Source organism: Lathyrus oleraceus, chromosome 6 (assembly GCF_024323335.1).
Source record: "Lathyrus oleraceus cultivar Zhongwan6 chromosome 6, CAAS_Psat_ZW6_1.0, whole genome shotgun sequence".
In the NCBI taxonomy this organism is placed as follows: domain Eukaryota; kingdom Viridiplantae; phylum Streptophyta; class Magnoliopsida; order Fabales; family Fabaceae; genus Lathyrus; species Lathyrus oleraceus.
This window is the reverse complement of record NC_066584.1, coordinates 184,779,269-184,787,162: the sequence shown is the minus strand read 5'-3', so window position 1 is coordinate 184,787,162 and position 7,894 is coordinate 184,779,269.

The window sequence follows — 7,894 nt, the reverse complement described above, 5'->3', positions numbered from 1 at the left end:
TCATCTTAAATCATGTAGGCAAAAATAATCTCTAGTAGACGTGTTGGTTTACATATTCTTAAGATTTTTATCTTGAATTTATATTATCTTATTGTTTTAATTTAGGTATTGTGATCACTTGTTGTCTTATGACTTTTCTTCGTATATACTCTTATGTTTACGTAAATTGTGTTTTATTTTATTTTCTCAAACATTCATAAATTCAAAACTCTGTGGTGTTGAACGAGTACCTTATTACTTCTAAAACTAAAAATAAATATAAAAGAAACTTCAAATAAGTATATATAAATATAATTAACTAAATCAACTATCAAATATATCCTAAAAATTATCATTTAATAGAATCATAAATTTTTAGTTTGTCTCAAAGGTAAAAAAAAAAAAATTAATAACAACGTCTATCCATTTTTAATTATAAATATTATTTCTTATGATTGTTTTTTGCCACTTTATGGAGTCCTAGTTGAAAAATTAGGACTTATTCGGATGCATGATTTTTAAAAATATACATTTGAGAGAAATTGTTTGACCGTGAGAGTAAAATATCACGACGAAGATATTAACAAATTTATAAATATGCTTTAATAAATGGACTATTAATATCCTACATAAATTATTAATTAGTAGGATAATAATTTTTCGGTTTTTCTCAAATGTAACAAAAATTGAAAAATATTTTAATAACATTTTATTTGCATTTTTTACGATAAATGTTTTGCTACGTTATGGAGTCCTAGTTGATTGATTAGGACTTAGTCAGATGCATGATTTTAAATAATATATATTTTTGGAGTAACTGTGTAACCATGATAGTAAATTATCAAAGTGAAGATAAGAGTTTCTTTTACGAAGATTATTAGAAAGAGACGTTCATCTTAAATCATGTAGGCAAAAATAATCTCTAGTAGACGTGTTGGTTTACATATTCTTAAGATTTTTATCTTGAATTTATATTATCTTATTGTTTTAATTTACGTATTGTGATCACTTGTTTGCTTATGAATTTTCTTCGTATATACTCTTATGTTTACGTAAATTGTGTTTTATTTTATTTTTTCAAACATTCATAAATTCAAAACTCTGTGGTGTTGAACGAGTACCTTATTACTTCTAAAACTAAAAATAAATATAAAAGAAACTTCAAATAAGTATATATAAATATAATTAAAAATCAACTATCAAATATATCCTAAAAATTAATCATTTAATAGAATCATAAATTTTTAGTTTGTCTCAAAGGTAAAAAAAAAAAAATTAATAACAACGTCTATCCATTTTTAATTATAAATATTATTTCTTATGATTGTTTTTTGCCACTTTATGGAGTCTTAGTTGAAAAATTAGGACTTATTCGGATGCATGATTTTTAAAAATATACATTTGAGAGAAATTGTTTGACCGTGAGAGTAAAATATCACGACGAAGATATTAACAAATTTATAAATATGCTTTAATAAATGGACTATTAATATCCTACATAAATTATTAATTAGTAGGATAATAATTTTTCGGTTTTTCTCAAATGTAACAAAAATTGAAAAATATTTTAATAACATTTTATTTGCATTTTTTACGATAAATGTTTTGCTACGTTATGGAGTCCTAGTTGATTGATTAGGACTTAGTCAGATGCATGATTTTAAATAATATATATTTTTGGAGTAACTGTGTAACCATGATAGTAAATTATCAAAGTGAAGATAAGAGTTTCTTTTACGAAAATTATTAGAAAGAGTCGTTCATCTTAAATCATGTAGGCAAAAATAATCTCTAGTAGACGTGTTGGTTTACATATTCTTAAGATTTTTATCTTGAATTTATATTATCTTATTGTTTTAATTTAGGTATTGTGATCACTTGTTGTCTTATGACTTTTCTTCGTATATACTCTTATGTTTACGTAAATTGTGTTTTATTTTATTTTCTCAAACATTCATAAATTCAAAACTCTGTGGTGTTGAACGAGTACCTTATTACTTCTAAAACTAAAAATAAATATAAAAGAAACTTCAAATAAGTATAAATAAATATAATTAACTAAATCAACTATCAAATATATCCTAAAAATTTATCATTTAATAGAATCATAAATTTTTTGTTTGTCTCAAAGGTAAAAAAAAAAAATTAATAACAACGTCTATCCATTTTTAATTATAAATATTATTTCTCATGATTGTGTTTTGCCACTTTATGGAGTCCTAGTTGAAAAATTAGGACTTATTCGGACGCATGATTTTTAAAAATATACATTTGAGAGAAATTGTTTGACCGTGAGAGTAAAATATCACGACGAAGATATTAACAAATTTATAAATATGCTTTAATAAATGGACTATTAATTATATCCTACATAAATTATTAATTAGTAGGATAATAATTTTTCGGATTTTCTCAAATGTAACAAAAATTGAAATATATTTTAATAACATTTTATTTGCATTTTTTAAGATAAATGTTTTGCTACGTTATGGAGTCCTAGTTGATTGATTAGGACTTAGTCAGATGCATGATTTTAAATAATATATATTTTTGAGTAACTGTGTAACCATGATAGTAAATTATCAAAGTGAAGATAAGAGTTTCTTTTACGAAGATTATTAGAAAGAGACGTTCATCTTAAATCATGTAGGCAAAAATAATCTCTAGTAGACGTGTTGGTTTACATATTCTTAAGATTTTTATCTTGAATTTATATTATCTTATTGTTTTAATTTACGTATTGTGATCACTTGTTTGCTTATGAATTTTCTTCGTATATACTCTTATGTTTACGTAAATTGTGTTTTATTTTATTTTTTCAAACATTCATAAATTCAAAACTCTGTGGTGTTGAACGAGTACCTTATTATTTCTAAAACTAAAAATAAATATAAAAGAAACTTCAAATAAGTATATATAAATATAATTAAATAAATCAACTATCAAATATATCCTAAAAATTAATCATTTAATAGAATCATAAATTTTTAGTTTGTCTCAAAGGTAAAAAAAATAAAAAATTAATAACAACGTCTATCCATTTTTAATTATAAATATTATTTCTTATGATTGTTTTTTGCCACTTTATGGAGTCTTAGTTGAAAAATTAGGACTTATTCGGATGCATGATTTTTAAAAATATACATTTGAGAGAAATTGTTTGACCGTGAGAGTAAAATATCACGACGAAGATATTAACAAATTTATAAATATGCTTTAATAAATGGACTATTAATATCCTACATAAATTATTAATTAGTAGGATAATAATTTTTCGGTTTTTCTCAAATGTAACAAAAATTGAAAAATATTTTAATAACATTTTATTTGCATTTTTTACGATAAATGTTTTGCTACGTTATGGAGTCCTAGTTGATTGATTAGGACTTAGTCAGATGCATGATTTTAAATAATATATATTTTTGGAATAACTGTGTAACCATGATAGTAAATTATCAAAGTGAAGATAAGAGTTTCTTTTACGAAAATTATTAGAAAGAGTCGTTCATCTTAAATCATGTAGGCAAAAATAATCTCTAGTAGACGTGTTGGTTTACATATTCTTAAGATTTTTATCTTGAATTTATATTATCTTATTGTTTTAATTTAGGTATTGTGATCACTTGTTGTCTTATGACTTTTCTTCGTATATACTCTTATGTTTACGTAAATTGTGTTTTATTTTATTTTCTCAAACATTCATAAATTCAAAACTCTGTGGTGTTGAACGAGTACCTTATTACTTCTAAAACTAAAAATAAATATAAAAGAAACTTCAAATAAGTATAAATAAATATAATTAACTAAATCAACTATCAAATATATCCTAAAAATTTATCATTTAATAGAATCATAAATTTTTTGTTTGTCTCAAAGGTAAAAAAAAAAATTAATAACAACGTCTATCCATTTTTAATTATAAATATTATTTCTCATGATTGTGTTTTGCCACTTTATGGAGTCCTAGTTGAAAAATTAGGACTTATTCGGACGCATGATTTTTAAAAATATACATTTGAGAGAAATTGTTTGACCGTGAGAGTAAAATATCACGACGAAGATATTAACAAATTTATAAATATGCTTTAATAAATGGACTATTAATTATATCCTACATAAATTATTAATTAGTAGGATAATAATTTTTCGGTTTTTCTCAAATGTAACAAAAATTGAAAAATATTTTAATAACATTATATTTGCATTTTTTAAGATAAATTGTTTGCTACGTTATGGAGTCCTAGTTGATTGATTAGGACTTAGTCAGATGCATGATTTTAAATAATATATATTTTTGAGTAACTGTGTAACCATGATAGTAAATTATCAAAGTGAAGATAAGAGTTTCTTTTACGAAGATTATTAGAAAGAGACGTTCATCTTAAATCATGTAGGCAAAAATAATCTCTAGTAGACGTGTTGGTTTACATATTCTTAAGATTTTTATCTTGAATTTATATTATCTTATTGTTTTAATTTAGGTATTGTGATCACTTGTTTGCTTATGACTTTTCTTCGTATATACTCTTATGTTTACGTAAATTGTGTTTTATTTTATTTTTTCAAACATTCATAAATTCAAAACTCTGTGGTGTTGAACGAGTACCTTATTATTTCTAAAACTAAAAATAAATATAAAAGAAACTTCAAATAAGTATATAAATATAATTAAATAAATCAACTATCAAATATATCCTAAAAATTAATCATTTAATAGAATCATAAATTTTTAGTTTGTCTCAAAGGTAAAAAAAATAAAAAATTAATAACAACGTCTATCCATTTTTAATTATAAATATTATTTCTTATGATTGTTTTTTGCCACTTTATGGAGTCTAGTTGAAAAATTAGGACTTATTCGGACGCATGATTTTTAAAAATATACATTTGAGAGAAATTGTTTGACCGTGAGAGTAAAATATCACGACGAAGATATTAACAAATTTATAAATATGCTTTAATAAATGGACTATTAATTATATCCTACATAAATTATTAATTAGTAGGATAATAATTTTTCGGTTTTTCTCAAATGTAACAAAAATTGAAAAATATTTTAATAACATTTTATTTGCATTTTTTACGATAAATGTTTTGCTACGTTATGGAGTCCTAGTTGATTGATTAGGACTTAGTCAGATGCATGATTTTAAATAATATATTTTTTGAGTAACTGTGTAACCATGATAGTAAATTATCAAAGTGAAGATAAGAGTTTCTTTTACGAAGATTATTAGAAAGAGACGTTCATCTTAAATCATGTAGGCAAAAATAATCTCTAGTAGACGTGTTGGTTTACATATTCTTAAGATTTTTATCTTGAATTTATATTATCTTATTGTTTTAATTTAGGTATTGTGATCACTTGTTTGCTTATGAATTTTCTTCGTATATACTCTTATGTTTACGTAAATTGTGTTTTATTTTATTTTTCAAACATTCATAAATTCAAAACTCTGTGGTGTTGAACGAGTACCTTATTATTTCTAAAACTAAAAATAAATATAAAAGAAACTTCAAATAAGTATATATAAATATAATTAAATAAATCAACTATCAAATATATCCTAAAAATTAATCATTTAATAGAATCATAAATTTTTAGTTTGTCTCAAAGGTAAAAAAAATAAAAAATTAATAACAACGTCTATCCATTTTTAATTATAAATATTATTTCTTATGATTGTTTTTTGCCACTTTATGGAGTCTTAGTTGAAAAATTAGGACTTATTCGGATGCATGATTTTTAAAAATATACATTTGAGAGAAATTGTTTGACCGTGAGAGTAAAATATCACGACGAAGATATTAACAAATTTATAAATATGCTTTAATAAATGGACTATTAATATCCTACATAAATTATTAATTAGTAGGATAATAATTTTTCGGTTTTTCTCAAATGTAACAAAAATTGAAAAATATTTTAATAACATTTTATTTGCATTTTTTACGATAAATGTTTTGCTACGTTATGGAGTCCTAGTTGATTGATTAGGACTTAGTCAGATGCATGATTTTAAATAATATATATTTTTGGAATAACTGTGTAACCATGATAGTAAATTATCAAAGTGAAGATAAGAGTTTCTTTTACGAAAATTATTAGAAAGAGTCGTTCATCTTAAATCATGTAGGCAAAAATAATCTCTAGTAGACGTGTTGGTTTACATATTCTTAAGATTTTTATCTTGAATTTATATTATCTTATTGTTTTAATTTAGGTATTGTGATCACTTGTTGTCTTATGACTTTTCTTCGTATATACTCTTATGTTTACGTAAATTGTGTTTTATTTTATTTTCTCAAACATTCATAAATTCAAAACTCTGTGGTGTTGAACGAGTACCTTATTACTTCTAAAACTAAAAATAAATATAAAAGAAACTTCAAATAAGTATAAATAAATATAATTAACTAAATCAACTATCAAATATATCCTAAAAATTTATCATTTAATAGAATCATAAATTTTTAGTTTGTCTCAAAGGTAAAAAAAAAAAAATTAATAACAACGTCTATCCATTTTTAATTATAAATATTATTTCTTATGATTGTGTTTTGCCACTTTATGGAGTCCTAGTTGAAAAATTAGGACTTATTCGGACGCATGATTTTTAAAAATATACATTTGAGAGAAATTGTTTGACCGTGAGAGTAAAATATCACGACGAAGATATTAACAAATTTATAAATATGCTTTAATAAATGGACTATTAATTATATCCTACATAAATTATTAATTAGTAGGATAATAATTTTTCGGTTTTTCTCAAATGTAACAAAAATTGAAAAATATTTTAATAACATTATATTTGCATTTTTTAAGATAAATGTTTTGCTACGTTATGGAGTCCTAGTTGATTGATTAGGACTTAGTCAGATGCATGATTTTAAATAATATATATTTTTTGAGTAACTGTGTAACCATGATAGTAAATTATCAAAGTGAAGATAAGAGTTTCTTTTACGAAGATTATTAGAAAGAGACGTTCATCTTAAATCATGTAGGCAAAAATAATCTCTAGTAGACGTGTTGGTTTACATATTCTTAAGATTTTTATCTTGAATTTATATTATCTTATTGTTTTAATTTACGTATTGTGATCACTTGTTTGCTTATGAATTTTCTTCGTATATACTCTTATGTTTACGTAAATTGTGTTTTATTTTATTTTTTCAAACATTCATAAATTCAAAACTCTGTGGTGTTGAACGAGTACCTTATTATTTCTAAAACTAAAAATAAATATAAAAGAAACTTCAAATAAGTATATATAAATATAATTAAATAAATCAACTATCAAATATATCCTAAAAATTAATCATTTAATAGAATCATAAATTTTTAGTTTGTCTCAAAGGTAAAAAAAAAAAAAATAATAACAACGTCTATCCATTTTTAATTATAAATATTATTTCTTATGATTGTTTTTTGCCACTTTATGGAGTCTTAGTTGAAAAATTAGGACTTATTCGGATGCATGATTTTTAAAAATATACATTTGAGAGAAATTGTTTGACCGTGAGAGTAAAATATCACGACGAAGATATTAACAAATTTATAAATATGCTTTAATAAATGGACTATTAATATCCTACATAAATTATTAATTAGTAGGATAATAATTTTTCGGTTTTTCTCAAATGTAACAAAAATTGAAAAATATTTAATAACATTTTATTTGCATTTTTTACGATAAATGTTTTGCTACGTTATGGAGTCCTAGTTGATTGATTAGGACTTAGTCAGATGCATGATTTTAAATAATATATATTTTTGGAGTAACTGTGTAACCATGATAGTAAATTATCAAAGTGAAGATAAGAGTTTCTTTTACGAAAATTATTAGAAAGAGTCGTTCATCTTAAATCATGTAGGCAAAAATAATCTCTAGTAGACGTGTTGGTTTAC